Genomic DNA, 21,174 nt, shown 5'->3' with positions numbered 1-21,174 from the left:
GGAAAAGAATCTCTAAGTCAGCAGATAAGACACAGTGTGAACTATTATTTTCATCTTATTTGGGAGCATTATAAAGTGGAATATAATGTTAAACCAAATTTCTAATGTGGTAATCAACATAGCAACCATGTAATTTGGTAATAATAAGGAAGTGCATGATACCAAAAATACGGGAGCAATGAATTAGTTTAGCCATTGCAAAATATTCCTTTATTCTTGGCTCAGGTCCTTCTCAGTGCTCCATCTGGATGGAGCTCAGATGTCTCCAAGTCTTCCATGGCCAGCATCAGTTCTTAAGAAGAATCACATCATTCTCCTGGTGTTAAATAAAGCTGCAGGTATAAGATGGTCTACATTCATAAATCTCTCATTCAATTATGTTAATCACTGGCTTTTCTTCTCAGGCTTGCTGGGAAGCTGGATGTTACCTTTACAAGGGGTATTTTTTATTTTTTGCATTCACTGCCCTTGAATATAATAAAACCTATTTGTGCATGTACATTTGTATCCCAAAAGGCACGCATGATCATTATGTATTCAGTTCACAGTAATGAATGTTTGGGAAAGCAACTAGCTGTAATGTATTTACCCATCAATGAGGCAAGGTCTGCCCCAACAATAATGTCCTTTGCATGCCACAGATAAGGAATATGATGCCCTTATCAATACCTTGACTTTAGATAAAGGGCACCCACAGGGGCATATAGTATTCAGTCCAAGGTCACTCTCTCAATGTCTTCTGATTTATTCCTTCTGAATTACCCTTAAATCAGTTTCAGTTGACAGGAAGACATTCACATCCTTGAACCTCTGGACCAAGATAGGTTGCCAAGCTTTCCCTTCCTCTTTTGTGAGAGTGCTGCTTCTGGAAGTGATTCAGGAGGGCCCCCACTCCTGTACACAGAAGATACCCCTGAAAATCCCACAGAAAAGACTCTCTTTACAGAAGCCTGGCAGTGTCCTCTGGGAAAATCAGAATTTGAAAACAGGGTTAGAAAGAAACTTGCAGATTCCTACTGGGTATCCCCCTCAGGCCTTGGAGCAGCCGTCTCTGAGCATACCTGCTCTTTCTTTCCCCTGAATTTCCCTGTTCTTATGAATTGATAACCAAGATTGGAGTAGCCCAGTAAAAATGCAACACCTTCACAGCCCAAGACCCAAGACTGCATGGGTTTCAGGTGAGTCTTAGAAGTAAAATCATGATAAAGGCTTATACATTCCCTACAGATGCACCCTTTCTGGAGGCAGGCCAGCCCACACACTACCACCTTCACAACCACTGTCAGAGAGATTAGCATGGCAGTCTTCACAGAAACAGTGTTTCCTTCAGACACAGTGCCAAGATGGAAGAACCCTCTATATGTTACAACCTGTCCCTTCCCCAACCCCAAATATAAACCAGCTTACTTCAGGCAAAGTGAAAATATAGAGAATTTAGATAATCCAACATACCTAGTCATCAGGTATATTTTGTAATGCTTTATTAAATAATATTCATAGATAAAATATCCTAGGGGCACACATAAGTTTTAAAATCTATATCATTTCCTGCCTAATAAGGAGAAATAGAACAAATAAACCTAGAATAAATTATGTTTAAAAATCGGTGAATATTTTGGTGTAACAACTCTAGAATAGAAAATGAAGACATGAGATGCTTGCATCAAAATGTAAAGCCATGACTGCAGGAAACAACAGTGAAGACTGATATAGCCAAATATCACTAGTGTTTGTTACCCATGGTGAAAAGAAGAGACGGAACAATTCTTTGTAGGATTTTAAACAAAACAAACTACAATCTTCTTTTGATTTATAAGTAGTTTCATTCCTGGAAAATTCACTGTATATCAAAATTATGCAAAAGACTCTTGTGTTTATATATAAAACATAATAAGGGTCAGGTTCAAACTATTAGAAACAAATATTTCAACTAAATAGATGTCTGGTGGGATGCAGAAAACTTGTGCAACATGTGGGGCTGTATTTTGTTTGGTGGAACTATCTTATGTATTCTGGATCTTTGGTCAATGGAATTTGGGCTGAGGTGACAGTGTGCCAGCTCTGAGCCCAGGCTTAAGAAGCATCACATATTCTCAGTCACCTTTCTTGGGTTTCTGCTATCTCAGTGCTCCCCACCCACCAAAAAACACCCTATGTGGCCTTTATTCCAAGGAGGGTGAAAGACCTGACCCCAACCCACAGCTTGGAAAAAATCCAGCCAAGTTCAACCCAAAACAGCCAGCCCCCAACCAACCCACAGATGAATGGGAGAAGATAAATGATTGTTGTTTTTAGTCACTAAGTTTTAGAGTGGTTGGTTATGCAGCATGATGCAGCAAAACATATTTGATATAACAAATGAGATTGTTTTCTTTTTTCCCAGAATAGGAGAGGCAAGTATGGTTAAAGAGGAATAGAAAAAGCCAATGAGAAATTCACAGTGTTGAACAGTAAAGGGATGGATATTGGGAAAGAGAAGGAATGGGTGGTGTGCTGGGTTGAATCTATTATGTACCCCCAGAAAAGCCATGTTCTTTTAATTAAATCTTGTGGGTGCAGACTTATTGTGGGTATGAACTTTTGATTAGGTTGTTTCCATGGAGATATGAACCACCCAATTGTGGGTGGGACCTTTTGATTAGATTATTTCCATGGAGATATGACCCTGCCCATTCAAGGTGGGTCTTAATTAGTTTACTGGCATCCTCTATGAGAGGATAAAAGACAGAGACATTTTGAAGAGAGCTCAGAGCCTACACAGACCCAGATGTTTGGAGATGCTAAGTTAAAAGATGAAGCCCAGAGTTTGCCCCAGAGAAGCTAACTGAGAACCCACAGATGCTTAAGGAGAAAGCCACTGGAATCAGAAGCTGAAGCAATACAACCTGGGAGCAAAGGACCAGCACATGCCAGTCATGTGCCTTCCCAGCTGACAGAGATATTCGAGATGCCATCAGTCTTTTCTTCAGAGAAGGTATCTACCTTTTGATGCTTTAATTTGGACATTTTCATGGCTGTAGAACTATAAATTTGTGAGCTAATAAACCCCCATTGTAAAAGCCAACCCATTTCTGGTATTTTGCATTTTGGCAGCCTTAGCAAACAACAGGTGGAATCCAGGGAGACGGTATAAGTTAACTAATGCTATATAAACATACCGAGCTGCATCACTAGCTATATGAGTTTCTATGCATTAGAAAAGCTCTCCAACAAATCATATCAGTATGTATTTCCTTGAGCTTACTCCCCTCCAGTCACCTTGAAGGACAAAACATGCAAAATCTTTTGCAGCCCAACAGATTAATTGAATGGTAGGCAGAGATGTAATAATGATTGAGTAATGCCTGTGGTTTTCACAAAATAATACTCTTGTCATTAAAATTCAATTCATGTTTCATTTATCCTTTTAGTTGATAAACACATACAGCATTAAATAACAAGTAGAGTCCAGGCAAGGCCATGAGTAATTTTCGTCAACTTTTTGTTTCCAAAGGAATTGTTGTCTTTGACAAACCTGGCTTCTAGCACTTAGATATTTTTAAAATTAATAAATGTAATTTGTCATTCTCTCTAGTTATGTTCTGATATTTTTAGGCATCTTATGCAGTGATAAAGGAAAAAAGTAATGACTTTAAAAATATCTTGTTTATAACAACAGGCAACTGGTCTTCCATGATCTGATGGAATAGGAATACTTTGTAAATAATTCATATACATTTTAAAAGTCTTTGGATAATGTCACATGACTTTGTAAAATTGCTAGAATCTATAGAAAAGTTAGATGAGCTTCTGAGTAGCCAAAGCAATGAAGGAAATGCAATTAAACCCCCACATCACAGAATTCACAAATAAAAACAAACCAGTGATTATAAACAACTATTCAATAAATTCAACAATCTAGATAAAATTGACAAATGCCTTTAAAAAATGCAGCTTACCAAAAGAAGAAATTTACTTAAGAAGAAATAGAAACTCTGGAGAGCCTTTATCTATTAAATAAATTGATTTTGCAATTAAGAAGATGCTGAAAAAGCATTAGATGAAATTCTATACACAAATTAAAAACAGAAGGAAACTTATCCAATCTGATAAAAAAACACATCAAAAAACCTACAGCTTACATCATACTCAATGTGAAATATCAAATGCCTTTTCCCCAAGATCAGGAACAAGGCAAGGATGTCTTCTCTGGCCACTTCTATTTAACACTGTAGTGCAGGTTCTAGCCAATACAATAAAGAAAGAAAAATAAAAGGCATAAGGATTGAAAAAGAAGAAATAGAACACAAACAACATGACTGCATATATAGAAAATCCTAAGGAATCTACTAAAAAACAAAAACAAAAACAAAACAAAAAAAAAACCCTACAAGAACTAATAAATGATGTATAAAGATTGCAAGATCAACATAAAAATAAATTATTTCTATATACTAACAACAAAAAATTGGAGAATAGAATTTAAATAATATTAGTCTGTGTTCATGGTTTGGAAGACTCAATATTCTTAAGATGTCAATTCTTCTCAACTTGATCTATAGATTCAATGCTATCCAAAGCAAGCTAGTTTGTAGATGTAGGCAAACTGATTCTAAAATTTATATGAAAAGGAAAGAGACTTAGAATAATCTGCACGATATTGAAGAACAGAGTTTGAGGGCTCATGTTACCCAGTTTTAAGACTATCAAGCTTTAGTAATCAAGACAGTGTACTATTGGAGAACAAATAGGTACATAGATGAAAAAAAAATGGATCCACGCAAATAAGACCAACCAATTTTTGAAAAAGGTACAAAGGTAATTCCATGGAGGAAAGAATAGTCTTTTCAATAAATGGTGCTGCAACAATTAGAAATCCATATTAAAAAAAAAACAAACAAACCCAAAACCACCTCAAACTATATCTTACATCCTAAACAAAAATCTACTCAAAATGACTCAAAGACCCAACGTAGAATGCAAAATGAAAAAATTTCTAGAAGAAAACAGAAGAAAATCTTTATGACCTTGGGTTAGTTGATGAGTGCTGAGATGAAACAAAACATGATCCATGACAGAAAAATATCGTAAGTTGGGTTTTATTAAAATTAAAAACTTCTGCTCAGCAAAGGAGACTGTTAAGGGAATGAAAAGACAAACCATAGACCAGGAGAAAATATCTCTGCAAACATAGAATAAGAATAAGAGAGTACGCTGATAAAGGACTTTTATCCAAAATACACACAGAACTCTTAAAACTGGAAAATAAGAACAGAAATGATTCCATTTAAAAATGGGCAAAAGGTCTAACAGACATCTCATCAGAGAAGGTACACAGATGATGTAGTAGGCAGAAAAATGGTTCACTTCCTGATCCCCAGCAAGTTTGAATATTACCTTCTATGCCAAAGGATATGATAAGGTTAAGGATCTTGAGAGAGTTTATCCAGGATTATCTAGGTGGGCTCTAAATGCCAAGACATGTATACTTATATGAAGGATGCAGAGGGATTTGATACATGTATGCAGAGAAAGGCCAAGCGAAGATGAAGGGTGAGATTGCAGTGATGTAGCCAGAAGCCAAGGAATGCCAAGGAATGCCAGGCAGACACCACAGGCAAAAAGTAAGGAATAGATCCTTGTCCAGAGGGAATGCAGCCATGCTGATAATTTAGTTTCTGAACTTCTGGCCTCCAGATCTGTGAGATTATACATTTCTGTTGTTTTAAGGCAACAAGCTTGTAGTTATTTGTTACAGCAGCCACAAGAAACTAATATAGATGGCAAATGAGTAAATGAAAGTTACTCATCATCATTTATCATTAGGGAAATGCAAATTAAAACAATGAGATACCACTACACACTGTAAGAATGACTAAAATTCAAAAACAGGCAATACCAATTGCTGATGAGGATGTGGCGTAACAGAAATTCTAACTCATTGCTGGGAATGCAAAATGATGCAGTCACTTTGAAAAACAGTTTGGCAGTTTCTTACAAAGCTAAATATAGTCTTACTCTATGATCCAGCAATGGCACCCCTAGGCACAATTTATACAAATGATTTGAAAACTTATGTCCACAGATAAACCTGCATGGGGATGTTTATAGACATCTGGAAGCAACTGAGATGTCCTTTAATATACGAATCGATAAACAAACAGGTGGTACATCCATACAATGGAATATCACTCAGTGATAAAATGAATAAACTACTGAAGCATGCAACAACCTGAATGAATCTCCAGAGAGTTATGCTGAATGAAAAAAAGCCAAGCCCCAAAGGTTACTGTATGATTCCAAAAATACGATATTACAGAAAAGGCAAAACTGTAATGATGGCAAAATGATCAGTGGTACTCAAGGGCTCAGAGAAAGGGGGGGCATTAAACAGATGAAATACAGGGACATTTTTAGGGTGGTGAAATTATTTGGCTTGATACTGTAATAGTGGGTACATGACAGTGTGCATTTGTCAAAATCCACAGAATTTCATAGCACAAAGAGTGAAATTTAATGTATGCAAAACTTAAAAATCATTTAAGAGATTTGGGGATCACAGGATGGAATGGAGAATGTGACAAAACAATCTAACTATAGTACAAATGTATGAAATAACACTGAAGAGGGCTGGAGGAAAAAGGTACAATCTATGTAATTGTGGAAATAAGTGGATTCTGTAAGATAAAGGCAAAAGAAACTGTATATAAGCACTGCAGCTTAGTGATAAAGTTGTTTCCCACAGGGGTATGAGTTAACAATTCTGATACTGCTATACATGTATACTAAAACTGAGAAACTAAATACATGGCTGGCAGATGGTGGGAGCCAGTTGTCTCACTGTTGAGGAGAGTTTACAGATAAGCAATGGGAGGAAGCCAGAATAATCCATGGGGCAATGGATGAGAGTTGGAAACATCTGTATGAATTCACGTTTAGTCTGATATAGATACAAATGCTTACATACAGATATATTTATGGATATGTGTATGAACACAGGTTAGTATTCACTTGTTCTGTCACCTGAGAGGGCCTAGAAGCAATGGCACCCAGGTAGCAATGATTACACCTAATACCCATATCTTGGTTTCTAACACCTTTCTCCAGTATAGTAACTAGGGCTTCTTGGAGAAATAGCTGATTCTAGGACTGGGGCAGAAACTATATAATATGAGCATCTTTTAGTACCAGAAAGTAAGGAAGCAGTAAAAAAAAAAATAAAGTCCAAAACTATGGGGCATGTCAAAGGAACGGACACCAACAGAAAGATTTCCTAATGGCCAAAGCTAGCACAATCTGATCAATATAAAGTAATATTGAATTATAATCCAAAGTATGAAATAAATAACCACGAGTTCATAATGATATAAATGAATAAATCAGTAAATGGGGAAGAAAAGGGAAATCTTCTGTGAAGAAGAATTTCAAATAATTTATGTAGATACTCTGCCTTAAAGGAGGTGGAGCATAATTCCCCACTTTTTAAGTGTGGGGAGGTGCAGAGTGCCTTCCTTCAAAGAATACAGTGTGGAAAGAGGAAAAAGAGTAACTTCACAGTGAAGAAACCTGATAAAGACTACCTTGGCCAGGTGATCAAAGTCAACATCAGCAGAGGTAAGTCATGTTCATAGTGTGTACCCTTGATATGATAGGATGAAGATGGCACTTTGCCTCTCTGGTCTTATTCCCCAAAACACAAAACCCATGAAAACATCAGACATATCCCAATTGAGAGATATTCTAGAAAACATCTGACCAATACTCCTCAAAACTGTCAAGGTTAATTTTTTTTTAGGTAAATAAAGAAAGGCAAGTCTGAGAAACAGTCACAGTCAAGACAATCCTAAGGAGACATGACAACTAAAAGTAATGTGGTATCCACTGCTGGATCTAGGATGGGATCCTAGAGCAGAAAAAGAATGTTAAATAAATACTAAGGAAACCCAAACAAGTGTGGGCTTCAGTTACTATAACATATCAATATTAGTTCCTTAATTGTAACAAATATCCATACTAATGTAAATTTAATAATATGGGAAACTGGGTGTGGAATATAGGGGAATGCTTTGTAATGTCTTTGCAGCTTTTATGTATATCTAAATCTATCTTAAAATAAAATTCTTATTAAAAAGTTAAAAAAAAGTTGAAATAGCATCATAACCAAAAAAATATTTAAGAATAAATTTTAAAAAAGATGTGCAAAGCTTCTACAATACAACCTATAAAACATCGCTGAGAGAAATTTTTTAAAAAACCTAAATATATGGAGAGATATACCATGTTCATGGATTGGAAGACTCAATATTGTTAAGATGATTCATAGAATCAATGCAATCCCAATCAAATTACAGAAGACTTATTTATTGAAATTGACAAGCTGATTCTAAAATTTTATGGACTTGCTAAGAACATAGACTAGCCTGACAAATCTTGGATTAATAAGTATGAAGTTGGATGATATATGTTTCCTGGTTTGAAGACTTATTGTAAGGCTACAGTAAATAGAACAGTGGAATTAGTATAAGGATAAACAAATAGATTAGTGGAAAGTATAGAATTAGACTCACACATACAGAATTTATTGGTTTTCAACAAAGGTGCCAATGCAAGTCAGTGGAGAAAAGAAAGTCTTTTCAACAATTGGTTCTAAAACAAGAGGATAACAATATGGAAAAGAATGAACCTCCACTCCAACCTCATATCACATACAAATACTAATTAGAAGTGAATCATAGATCTAAATGTCAGAGCACAAAGTATAAAACCTCTAGAAGAAAATATAAAAGAAAACCTTACTGACCTTGAGTATGGCAAAGATTTCTTAAAGAACACATAAAAAACTCTAGCCATAAAAGAAAAAAAAAATGGATAAAGGGGACTTCATCAAAAGTAAAAACTTTGGTACTTCAAAAGATACCATTAAGAAGATGAAAAGGCAAACCACTGAATGGAAAAAATATTTAAAATTCATATATTTAACAATATATTTTTATCCAGAATATATTAAACAATCAATTTTTTAAAGTGGGCAAAACCACAACTTGACAAAAGAAGATGTATAAATGGTGTAGAAGCACATGAATAGGTGCTCAACATTTTTAGTCACAAGAAAATGCAAATTAAAAACACTGAAGATAACACCAAATGTTGCAGGGGACACAGAGCAACTGGAACTCTTGTACATTGCTGGTGGGAGTGTAAAATAAGACTACATTGGGAAACAGTTTGACAGTTTCTTAAAAGTTAGGAATTGTCTACCTAGGTATTTACTTAAGAGAACTAAAAACATATCCCCCCCCCCCCCAAAAAAAGACTTATGAAGAATATTCATGGATGCTTTACTCATAATAGCTCTAAACCAGAAACAACTCAAATGTCTATCAATATGTAAACAGATAAATTGTGGTATATTCATATAATGGAACATTTAGCCATGAAAAAGAATGCACTACTGATACATACAACATAGGATCTTCTCAAAAATATTATACTGAATGTTACAAGAGTACTACCGTATGATTCCCTTTACATGAATTTCAAGAATAGGTAAAACTAATCCTTGGTGATAAAAATCTGAGCAGTATCTGTGGGGTAGGAGGAACTGACTGGAAAGGGCCTCAGGGAACTTTCTAAGGTAATGGAAATATTCTACTGGTTACACAGATGCATATATTTGTCATCTACACATTTATAAATACACACTTATGATCTATGAATATTACTTATGTAAAGTATACTCTTAATAAATCTAATTAATGAAACAAACAAATCAGTGCTCAGGAGAATCACAGTTTTTCATAATACTAAAATTTCAAATACATTTGTTGCATAGATCCTAATGAATAGGGCATTCTTGAAATAAATACAGAAAGTTCCTTATGACTATTTCTGACAGTAGCTTATACCAAAGGGCAATTCATTAGAAGCAAGTCCATGAGGGGTGAAATAATTTGATGGAAGCCCAGGGGTCTCCAATGAGTTTTCTTGGTCCAGTGATAAGAATTAAGAATTCTAGAATATAGAGAGGGATGTATAGACCCCATATTATCCAGACCACTGGGCCCAGAAGCTAGTCGACAGAAGAGGAATTTGGAAAGACTGGAAGGCAGTCTGTTATTTCCTGACCCCCTGGAATGGATTCAGGTTCAAAGGTATAAAAAAATAAGGGCTTGTATCTATACAACTATTTAAGAGGGATTTTATGAGAGTACTCAGGAATAGTCATGACATTTTCATATGCTCTGACACTGCGAAGGCTCTGCCAAGCGCCTTCCCAGACCAAGGGCATGGAAAAATGGGCACCAGAGCAAATGGGAAGAGAACTGACTAGAGGACTGAAGTCAGGATAGTGGAAGGTGTCAAGGACTGGAAGGGGCACCCAAAGGGGGCTTCTGGGTTGCAGGAAATATTCTGTCTCATTATCTGCGTGCTGCTTGAAGAGAGGTGTTCAGTTTATGAAAATCAATTCAGCTAAACTCTTAATATGTGCATTCTTCTCTCTGTATGTTTCAGTAAAAGGTTTAAAAATAACTTAAAAATATTTCAGGCTCTCTCTGTCCAGCGCTAGCAGTTGTAAAGATCTCCATGACCTGACCCCTTCCCTTGAGGTTCAAGCAGTTTAGAGTCCAGCAGGAAAACATGTGAAGCTGTCCCAACGATACAGGGAGAGAAGCAGTCCAACTGGGAGGCTGCAAAGGAGCCTGAGAGTCAGAGAAAGGGGGCCCTAGTCCTGCTGCAGAGGTTGATGAAAAATGACTTTTAAACTGTTGGAGGATAAGTAGTAGCCTTTTCCACAGATAAATGTGGGTATAGTGGGTATAGATGGGAAAGAAGACATGTCAGGCCCTTCTGTCTCATGGGGAGAGAAGACTAAAAATCACTCATCTCCAATTCCATCAAATACACTGTCATAGTAGACTGAAAAGTGTCCCTAAAAGCAAAATATTCAGAGTATTAATACAGGCTTTTGACAGCTGTGGGACACATAAGATTTTTATTACCTTTATTGAGGTCTTAATTACAGAAGTTTTACATATTATTATTGAAACTCAAACAATTCAGAAACATATAAAATAAAAAAGCATCAAATACTGTGCTGGTTTGGATATATTATGTCCCACCAAAAGCCATATTATTTAATGCAATCTTGTGGGGGCAGATGTATTAGTGTTGATTAGGTTGGAATCCTTTGATTGTTTCCATGGAGATGTGACTCAATCAACTGTAGGTGAAACATTTGATTAAATTATTTTCATGGAGATATGGACCCTGCCCATTCAGGGTGGGTCTTGACTTAATCACTGGATAAAACTATAAAAGAGCTCACAATCAAAGGACCTCAGAGGATCTGAGAGAGACATTTTGGAGACGGCCGCTGAAAGCAGACTTTTGCTGACACTTTGGAAATGCTAGCCTAGTGCTTGCTCCAGAGAAGCTAAGAGAGGACAAAACGCCCCAACAGCAATAAACCCCCTTTAAAAAAGTCAGTCCATTTCTGGTATTTCGCATAATGGCAGCATTAGCAAACTGGAACAGATGCTTCCATCTTAACCCCAAAAGACATCATTTTGGTGTTTATCCTTCCAGATATTTTAATGGTAACTTGAATTTTTTTAATGGAAACACACTAAATTATTTTATTGACCCTTATTAACATATCTTCAGAAAATTTCTATATTAGTACATATAGATCCACCTCATCTTTTCTTTTTGTGTAGTATTTCATTGTTTGGATGAGACATAATTGACATGATCATCCTCTGACTGAAGGACACTGAAGATTTTTTTCAAATTTTTCACTACTACAAATAATGATGCAATGAATATACTATACAAAATTCTGATGATTTATCTTAGTATTCTGATACCTTTGAATATATCTAGAAGGGAGGGACTAAGAAGTCTCCTGGGAATGAGCTCATCCCAAGCAGAGAGCAGTTTGAGACCCACCATTTATAGTCCTAGGATAATTGGCTAAAGTGGGAGGGGACCACTAATTATGAATACCAGACAGTGTGTCACGTGAAGCGAAGAGGACACAGCAGAATAAGCAGATTACACATTATTGGAGCCAAGGCATTCTCAGCAGTGCGAGGCAGGTTCAGCGACACTGAGATGTTGCTACAGGGAACCAGAGCATGGAAGGAGAACTGCAGTAGCGATCTCTGAGGACCTCCCTGAAAAACTGGGGAATCTTTGAAGCAGGCTGGGAATTCCCACAATCAGGACAAGGATAGAACCAGAGAAATGATTATGGATGCTATTGAGGGTCTGTGTTTCTACCTCCACAGTGATATGGCCAACAGGGAAACACAGGCTGCAGATTTAATTCGATACTTCAAAAAACAAAATAATAATCTTTACACCTAAGTTGCTTTTGTGTTCAACACAGCTAGTAACATGTTTAACGTGTATTAATTGGAGCATGCTGTCATGTTGAAAATGATGGTGAGAGAAAAAGTGTGAGAATGGTGCCATGGAATTATTAGAATGTCACTTCTTAAATACAAATGCACATGAGCACAAAAATGAAACAAGGGCAAAATGGCATACTTAGAACTACTAAAAAGACACATTAAAATGAGTGTATTTTAAAACAGCCTTGTTAGAGCCTGAAATGTCAAAATGGATCACCTTCTCTATCCACTGCCAAAATGCATGCCTGTTCCTTGCTGTAGAGGCACCCATGCTACATGACTTAGCTGTGTAATTTAAAGAAAAGAACAAAACATTTCAGATATTTCACTTAGAAAAATTTCAATCTTCCAAGATCACTACTTAACTTATGTGAACTGTCAGATTTTATAATTTGAATATTGGAGGAGATGGCATCTAAAAAACAAACTTCCGCTGTTTCTGATGTTCCTACAAAGACAGACCCAGAACTTCAAGTTCTGATTGTTTCAGGAATCGCAGAGGCAAGGATAGGAAGGGATGGTCCACTGAAGTGACCTAAGGATTGGAGACCTGGCAATGATTTTTTTAAAATCTCCTGATGCTCATCCAAAAGTCTGGATACACCAGACAGTTGTAATCAGGTGAAGATAGGTTTGACATAGTGGACAGAACTCCGGACTTGGTATCTGATAAACTGGTTCAGTCAATTATAAGCCATATGGCTGGGAAAAGTCTTAAGGTTTCTGAGTAATGAGAGGCCCAAGGTCATTATGAAGATTAAATATAATGCTTTACATGCACGAGCTGTAGGCAAATAAGTATAGCATACCCAGGGCCTGCTACATAATTTGCCGGGCCCAGTGAAAAATGGAAATGCAGGGCCCCTGGTTCAAAGAATTTCCAGAGATGACACTAGAGCATGAAATCAAGCATCGGCCTCTCTGAATGTGAAGCCTTATGTGACTACACAGTTCGTGCATCAGTGATAGCAGCTCTAGGTCTTACCATCCCACAGATGGATGCTCCTTGAGAATAGGGCCTTTGTATCTGCATAGCTGAATCTGCCAGAGTACCTTGCATTTGGTAAATACTCAGGAACCATTTGGCTGCTTCTGGGACTGCATTATAATAAAAAGAAAGTAGGGTTTTGTATTTTAAAAAGGAATCCTCTCATTTACAAGGCAAACATCGGGAGAAAAGAAAAAACACTTTTTAAAGTACAATTTCTATGAAAAACATGCTAGGAGCTTTATGTATATTTTCCCTGTTAAATCTTCATATGCAGTCCTAATAAGTGGATATGAAAATCACCTTTTCACTGCTGAACAAATGAAGATTCAGAGAGCTTAAGAAGCCTGTCCATGGCTACACCATTTTTCTCTAATATGTCATTAATTCATGTTACAATATTTATCGAGTCCCTTTCATGTAACAAATATTCTTTTAGACACCAGATATATAACAATGAGACAAGACATCATCATCAACAGCAACCTATTATTCCTTGGCCTCCTGGAGTTTATAGTTTAGCAAACAGTGACAGGCCTTAACGGAAGAATCACATTTTTAAAAAAGGGAAATTGCAAAATTAATGATCTTTGTAAATAGGGTTGCCAGATCTAGCAAACAAAAAATACAGGATGCCCAGTTAAATGTGAATTGCAGGTAAGCAATAAAACAGGCTTTTAAGTATAAGTATGTCCCAAATATTGCACAAGCTACACTTACACTACAAAAGTGCTTGTTGTTTACCCAAAATCCAAATTTAACTAAGCATCCTCCGACAAGCCTATTTATAAAGGAAAAGCACACTGTGATAGGAGAAGGGATTAACCTCACCAGGGAGATTTGGGAGGCTTCCCTAGAGCAGGGAAGATGGGGCTAAGATCTGAAGAATATAAGGAGTTAATACGGCGAAGGCAAGTTGAGGTAGGTGGTAAGGTTGTTGCAGGAGGGGACTGAGGTTTGAAGGCTGCTGTGGACGGAGCCCAGACCATCTCGGCTGTGAAGGCCAGGCTAAGGTTTTCAGCCTTTATCCCACGACCCGACCATCATATCTGATGTTCTTTCTCTCTATGCCCTTCCCTTCTCTGATACCAACTAGACAACCACCTGCCTCACCACTACTCTGGGCTCCTGTCACTCTTACCAAAGACGTCCATCATCACTTCTGTCTTGCCTGCTAAGATGTGATTTCTCTGGAGGTTCCCAGCAGGTGCTCAATAAATACTAAAGAGAACCAGATAACTTAGAAATTCCATGTGTTCTGGATCCCTGCCACACACACTAGTACTAGTTTGAGAGCTCCTGCAGAACTTGATAAACAGCTTATTCTGGGCTCTACCATGGAACCACCAACTTAGAATGTCTAGGATAGGGCTGAGAAATCTCCCTTTGAACAAGCTCCCCAGGAAAGTCTGAAACACAGAACTATTTGAGAACCACTGGTCGATTTGACTATTCCAGGATTCTAGTTCATTGGATTTTTAAATAATGGCCAATTAGAAGAGAAAGCACTTGGGCTAATTTGTCATAAATCTCACTACAATTTCAAACTGTAAAAGAACCCAAGTGCTATGAGAAGACTAAAGACCATCAATATAGTTCTTGGTATTAAGTCTTAATCATTTGTAGCACAAATTGTCTCCAGGAAGAAAAACAGCAGGCATCATGCGTTTTAGGTGGTCAAAAGAAAATATATACAATGTTATCATCCTAAGTTGATCTGAATATCTCATTTATATTAAGCAAAGATTATTTTTCAAATTTTGTCTTTCAAAAATGTTTTAATTTATACTCCTAATGGCATAATACAAAATCTAATACACTGTTTACAAAATTTCAATATGAATTAATCAAGAACACTTCTTACATTCTATTTACCAGCAAAGTTCACATTTAAAATGTAGTCCATCATATATTTCTGCATTTCATAGAAGGACAGAGTATTAGAACCAGAGATGACCAAACCAACCAATCTGCCCTCCCCATTTATTTCATTTCAGATCAATTCTTCCCCATAGGAGAAGCCATCACTATGTGCAATCAGGACCAAAACCATCTGTGATTATGAGGGATGTTTGTGATAAAACTAAATGATGTCTTTGTATTCCACTAAGAAATATTTCCAGCAAGAATTAAAATAGTAACTTCATCCCCTGTTCTTATTCTCAGCTGCCTAAATTAAAGAAAGAAGCCCCAAATTTGGTCCACTACAACATTTTACACTGGTTGCTCAATAGTGCTAGGATTGAAAAAGCAAAGCAGAAAAACAAAAACAATTTAGCCATGTTGTGACAAAGCAGCAAACAGCTGGGAAGCTGCCTGTCCTAGGTTTAATCTAAGAGAGTTTGCATTTAAATGGGTTGCAAACCATGGGGTCAGGCAGAAACCTCTGCCACGTGAAACCCAGTGAGTGGCTGTCTGGTTCAGGCAGTCCATGTTTTAGAAGCACACTGGTGAATCATGGTTTTTTCCCCAATGCGAATGCATAGAATAAAAAGGACATTTTTCACTTTCACTATTCAAAGAAATCTACCATTATGTAAGAGTAACATGAATAACAATATAATGAGCTGGTTAAGGAGGCATATTAACAAATTATATGCTTTTATTTATGAATTATTTCATCAACAAGTTTACCTAAGAATAAGAGCACATGATATATAGCAATAACACCTCTTGCTGTAATCTCTTTGAGGGAGGTAACTGTGTCCTCTTCTCTGAAGAACCTCTTACATGTAAGAAAAATGACAGGGCTAATAATAAGTAGGATTTTTTTTTTTTTTTTTACCTAAAAGCTCTTAAGCTAATCTGCTGCTCAGACCAGAGAAGCTACTTTCACTGTCAGTGGGTCATGAAAAATAAATTTGATTTCTTTACCACATCACCAAAAACACTGAGATGTGGTCCAGAGCTTAATTTTCCTTCTCCAGGCAGCAGCTAATGGCATTTGATTTTATATTAGACTATTAGTGTAAGTCTATTGTCTGCATTTGCTGACATTAAAGGCCAAATTTCATTAAAGAAACAGTACTAGGAAAAGTCTCCAGAATTTTTTAAAAGATAAAATTGTTTTCTTTTTGCTTGAAGGTGCTTAGTGTCATAGCATTTTCCATTCATAAAAAATGTGTATTTCCAAAGCTTTCTGAGACTCTTTTGTTCATAAAACAACTCAGTAAGGTAGATAAGAGCTAGTCTGAGCTATTTTTCACATTTCTCAAATATGGGAGAATAACAGAGAATAAGTAACCTTCCCAAGGTACCAAAAACAGTATTAGGGAAAATGGGAACTAGGACCTTTGGGCTCCTTGATTACTTTTCCTCCATCCTTCCCTTCCCTCTCTCCTCTTCTCTCTCCTCCCCTTTTTTTAAACTTTTGCCCTACATACTGCAGATTTGGGTTCATCCAGTAAAGCAGTAGAAAAACGACCTTTGTCATCAGCTTTTCAGAGAGTGGATTTTGTTTTGTTTTATTGATAAACAGAATGCAATGTGGATTGGATTTTTTTACTTTCCACCAGGGGAAGCATTAACAGTACTGCTAATTATTTTAATACATTTTTTATTAGAGCAGTTGTTTATAGACAAATCATGCAAAAAAAAAAAAAAAAAGAATTCCAATAGCCCCTCCCACCTTAATCAAAATCTTCATTAGTGGAGTACCTTTGTTACAATTGATAAAAGAATATTATTATAATTTTATTACCAACTACACTGCATAGTTTACATTGGGGTACACTGTTTGTATAGGAGTCCTGTTTTTAACTCGTATTTTTATGTTAAAAAAAAAGAAGAAATGCAGCACATTGTTTTGTAGTTCATTCTTAAGACCCACTTGCAGGCAAGGCTCTGCGCCAAAATAACCTCAAGAACGGTGAAGGACTGGGTTGGCACTACAGAACGTGAGGAACCTCAATTCGGAAGCTTTCACGTGAAAACAAGCCCTGAGCACGAGGCCTTTTGGAACTTGCCATTGAAAATGGCGTGAACGCCTAATTTATAAATGCCTAATTCTCCTCCAAGATTGAAACTAAGAATTAAAACTGAAACAACTATGTTGCGCTATCAGTCGGCTAAGTGTGCAGGCAGCATATCCAGGGGGAGAAGAGAACATGAGGGCATCCCTGTCGAGCCGCTTTAAAAGACGCCCGAGCTCTTCTATCCCCCGGGGAGCTGCCGGCTGCAGCTACGCCTTCCCGGCACTGCGGCGCACTGCGGAGCCGCCCACCTGCCCGCAGTCCCAGCCCTGCGCGGCTTTCCTAGCTGCTCAGAGCCGCGGCTCGCCCCCGCCTCAGTCCGCCAGCCCCCCGCGGCCCCGCCAGGTCGCCGCTGTCCGCGCCGCGTGCACCACGGGGCATCCATCATGCGAGAGCCTTTGACGCACACACGCGCGCCCCCAGACGGAGACTCCGTCTCCCCCACCCCTTTCTTCGCCCGCCCCTCACGGGTCTGTATTTGCATCACTCACACACGTAACAGGTGACGTGAGCGGTCCCCACTCGGGCCGTCCAGACGGCGCCTCAGCCCCGATGACTCAGTCCCTCCCCCTTACAGCCCCCCGCGCTGGGCGCCCGAGGTTCCCGCAAGCCCATAGAAATGCACTGGGTTGTGCACCAGCGGCGGGGTGCCACTGCTCCATGTCAAGTTCATCGCCTTTTTCAGCAGTTTTGGTGGGCCCAGCCCGCGAGGTCCCTGGCGTACGCTAGGGAAAAGCCTTTTCCCTGGTCTAGAACACAGGTGCAGGGGAAAGAGGAAGGGTCCAATGGGTTGGGTGATGGCTTCCACAGCCCTCATCGCCATATGAAATTATCTCGGTAACGTATGTTACCCTTCTCCCTGCTAAGCTTCAAACCAGCTGGCGCACAGTAGGCGCTCAATAGCTTTTTGCTGAATGAAGGCAGATGCGTAGTGAAACGCAGGCGTTTACAAACAGCCACAGCCTCGCGGATTTCCCTACTCTCCATCCCTCTCTTCCTCTCGTGCAGACGCTAGGCAGGGGCTTCGGAAATTTATGTGCAATAGATTTAAAATCCAAAGTGATTCGTTTAGGTTTCGCAGCACCTACTGCGGCTGCTTGCGCTCTCCCGCCACCCGCGTGTCTGCAGAGGGATCCCGACGAAAAGTTAAGTCTAAGACTGCGGTCGGGTACAAGTCGGGAACTCGGCTGATGATTCGGAGCTGCTTGTTTGGAATCAACCTCTCCCTGCCGGTCCAACCGCCCCAGCAAAAGAGCGTGAAAATCCTCGCAAAAGGCGGGCGCGGCTTTCGCACCCTCGCTTCTGCCCACACCGGGGAGTCCAGGATAAAGTGCGTCTGCATCCCCTGACGTACCCTGGCGAACCGTGGGTCACTCCCTCGGCTCTGCACTGACTTTTCTGGTCCCAACTCAGCAAGAAGCCCACCTGGGCAGCCCCGGGCACCTGCAGCCACCTCCCCCGGGGCAGTCGAGGCAAAGTTGCGCTTCAGCGAGGCTGCAAAAAGTTCCCCAGACGCACCGCCTGGCCTCCGCATCTGTAAGGGAAATCGAGCAACTGCGGAAGGTCCAGCCACCGCTGCCGGGGGCCCCTCACTCACCACTCCAGTCGCCAGGGAACGCCTGCCCTGGGTGGTGTCAGTACTGCAGCCGCCACCGCGCGGGCCCCGCTCAGGCTCTCTGCCTGGGGCCGCCTCCGTCTGCCACTCTCTCCTGCGGCACACGGAGTGGTGACTCCTTCGAGCGTGTCAGCGGCGAGAAGAGGGGAGGGCTTGCACGATGCGGTCCTCCTTCCACGCCTCCTTCCCCCGTCCCCGCCTCCCAATGCTGCAGTGCCGGGCGGCGGCGTGGCGAGGGTTCAAGCGGTGCGCAAGAGGGAGTCACCGCGCGCGGGGGAGGCGAGCGCTGCCACCACTCGCCGGGGGGTGGGCGGGTCCAGTCAGGGAAGTGAAGGTGCTGCCGCGTTGCTGCGGCGCGGGGTGTAGAGGGTCGGGGGCGGGGAGGAGGCAAGGGCCTCTGTCTAGGTAGCAGGTACTTTGGGAAAGAAGTCAGGGCTTCGATTTTGTAATGTGACTGTGCATTACGCACCGTGGCGGCGGCGACTCCCAATCCCGCTAGGCGCGTGGGAATCCTGAGTGGGGGACTGGGCGGATGCCCAGGGAGATAGATGGAGCTTACTAGTTCTGGGCCTAGGATTGACTTAATAACTTTAACTTGGCTTCCTGGGATTCTTTAGGCAGGGCTAGGTGACTGTTTCCCCCGGTTTGTGGCAAACAACTTCGAGAGAAAGCTTGGGGCGCAGCAGGAGCAAAAACGAAAAACTGTCCAGTGTCTAGGGTGTCCCCAATGTCAGGTAGCACCACACATCTAGACTCACAGGCAGACGTTGGAAGTAGCCTCATAGGGGAAACTACTGAATATTAAAAAAAAAAAAAGTCACGAGAGTTTTGCTTGCGTTCTTCGGAACAGCGGAACATTTCACTCTTCAGCGTGCGGGAGACCCCGACTCGAGCTTTCCCAGTCTAAAGCGGCGAGATTCTGCGACCTAGGAGAAAGCCGCCTCCGCAAGGCCACCACACCCTCAGGCAGGAGCGCCCTCCCCCGCAGAGGCACATCAGGGCATGGAGTCTTCCCTGGACCTCCAGTCACCCTCCCCGTCCCCCACTCCCACCTGCCACCTAGAAGCTGCGAGAAGTAGGATTTCCCTGGGTCCCTGCCTCCACCAACTCCGTGCCCACACAGAACCCAAGCGGTGTGGGCAGTGGCCTCACGGGCAGGTGGCTTTCCGGCAGTTACTGCTCCGGAGACTGGTGACCCGAAGCAAGACAAAGCGAGGCGCTGGCGCGGGCTGCAGTGGGTGAAACTCACACTCTATCCGCGATTGTGTTCTGTGTGTATATGCGTGGATAATTGAACAGATAGATGAACGGATGGGTGTGTGGATATAAACATAAATATTGCATGTACTTGTGAAGGGAAAGGGAAGATATCAGTCACCTCAGGTGTGGAGTCTCCTAGCGAGAAAAGTTGCGGGGAGGAGGCGGTGCGCCCAGAGCTGTTGGATAGCATGAGCCTTCCCACTGAGTCTGTACCACTATGCATCATACTGTGGAGAGAGGAGAATGGCGAGAATTCTGTATCCTATAACTTTCTCTGCTCTCCAGTTCAGGTGCTATAGAGCTATAACTTATGATTTTCGTGTTCCGTTGAGCCAACGCTTGCTACACTGTCTTTGAAAGCCTGCCTGGGTCATTTCCATTGAAAGCTTTGCATTTTGCAACTACATGTGATGCTGTGAGGTGGTCAGGCAGCAAGAAAATTAGTGAATGTGCTCATGTGCATTTCGTGGATCCTTCAGCACAAGTTAATTATTTAAATTAAATAATTAATTATGGTAAAGTTATTATGTCCCATAATCATGAGAAGGAAAATATATCCATGAATCCAATATTTAATAAATCCAATATTTATTAAATAGAAAATCATGAAATCTTATCTGGATTTCCTACATGTTGTATATAAAATTATAACATGTATGTATAAAAACCTGATCTCTCAGCTGCAAAATGTGCTGGCTATTCATTGAGTTCTCAAATGGACACCACCATAAATGCCACAAAATAAGGGATTGTTTCTCTAAGTGATAGAAGTCCAAGAAGTCATGAAACAAACCTTAAAAATAATCAATGCGCACAATGATAGACTATTCCTTTCTTAAGTCATTTTCCCGTGCTATCTATGGACGATATTTAAGTGTATTAATTTTTCTATCTGCTGGATTTTCATGTCTTGATACATGCCCCTGTAGGAAAGTCCCTGATTGT

General features: G+C 40.0%; 1 protein-coding gene across 1 annotated transcript in view; it reads right to left on the bottom strand.

Annotated features, from left to right (window-relative positions):
* SV2C (synaptic vesicle glycoprotein 2C) overlaps positions 1-19,254 on the bottom strand; it is a 277,413-nt gene extending 258,159 nt beyond the window's left edge. The window contains exon 1 of the mRNA XM_037801846.1: positions 18,952-19,254. The gene's annotated coding sequence lies outside the window, so the exon portion shown is untranslated. The remainder of the gene's footprint in view (positions 1-18,951) is intronic.
* Between the last annotated feature and the right edge of the window lie 1,920 nt (positions 19,255-21,174).

The sequence above is a fragment of the Choloepus didactylus genome, chromosome 13 (genome assembly GCF_015220235.1).
Source record: "Choloepus didactylus isolate mChoDid1 chromosome 13, mChoDid1.pri, whole genome shotgun sequence".
Lineage (NCBI taxonomy): Eukaryota > Metazoa > Chordata > Mammalia > Pilosa > Megalonychidae > Choloepus > Choloepus didactylus.
Note: the sequence above shows the minus strand (reverse complement) of the source record. Positions and strands in the feature narration are given on the sequence as shown.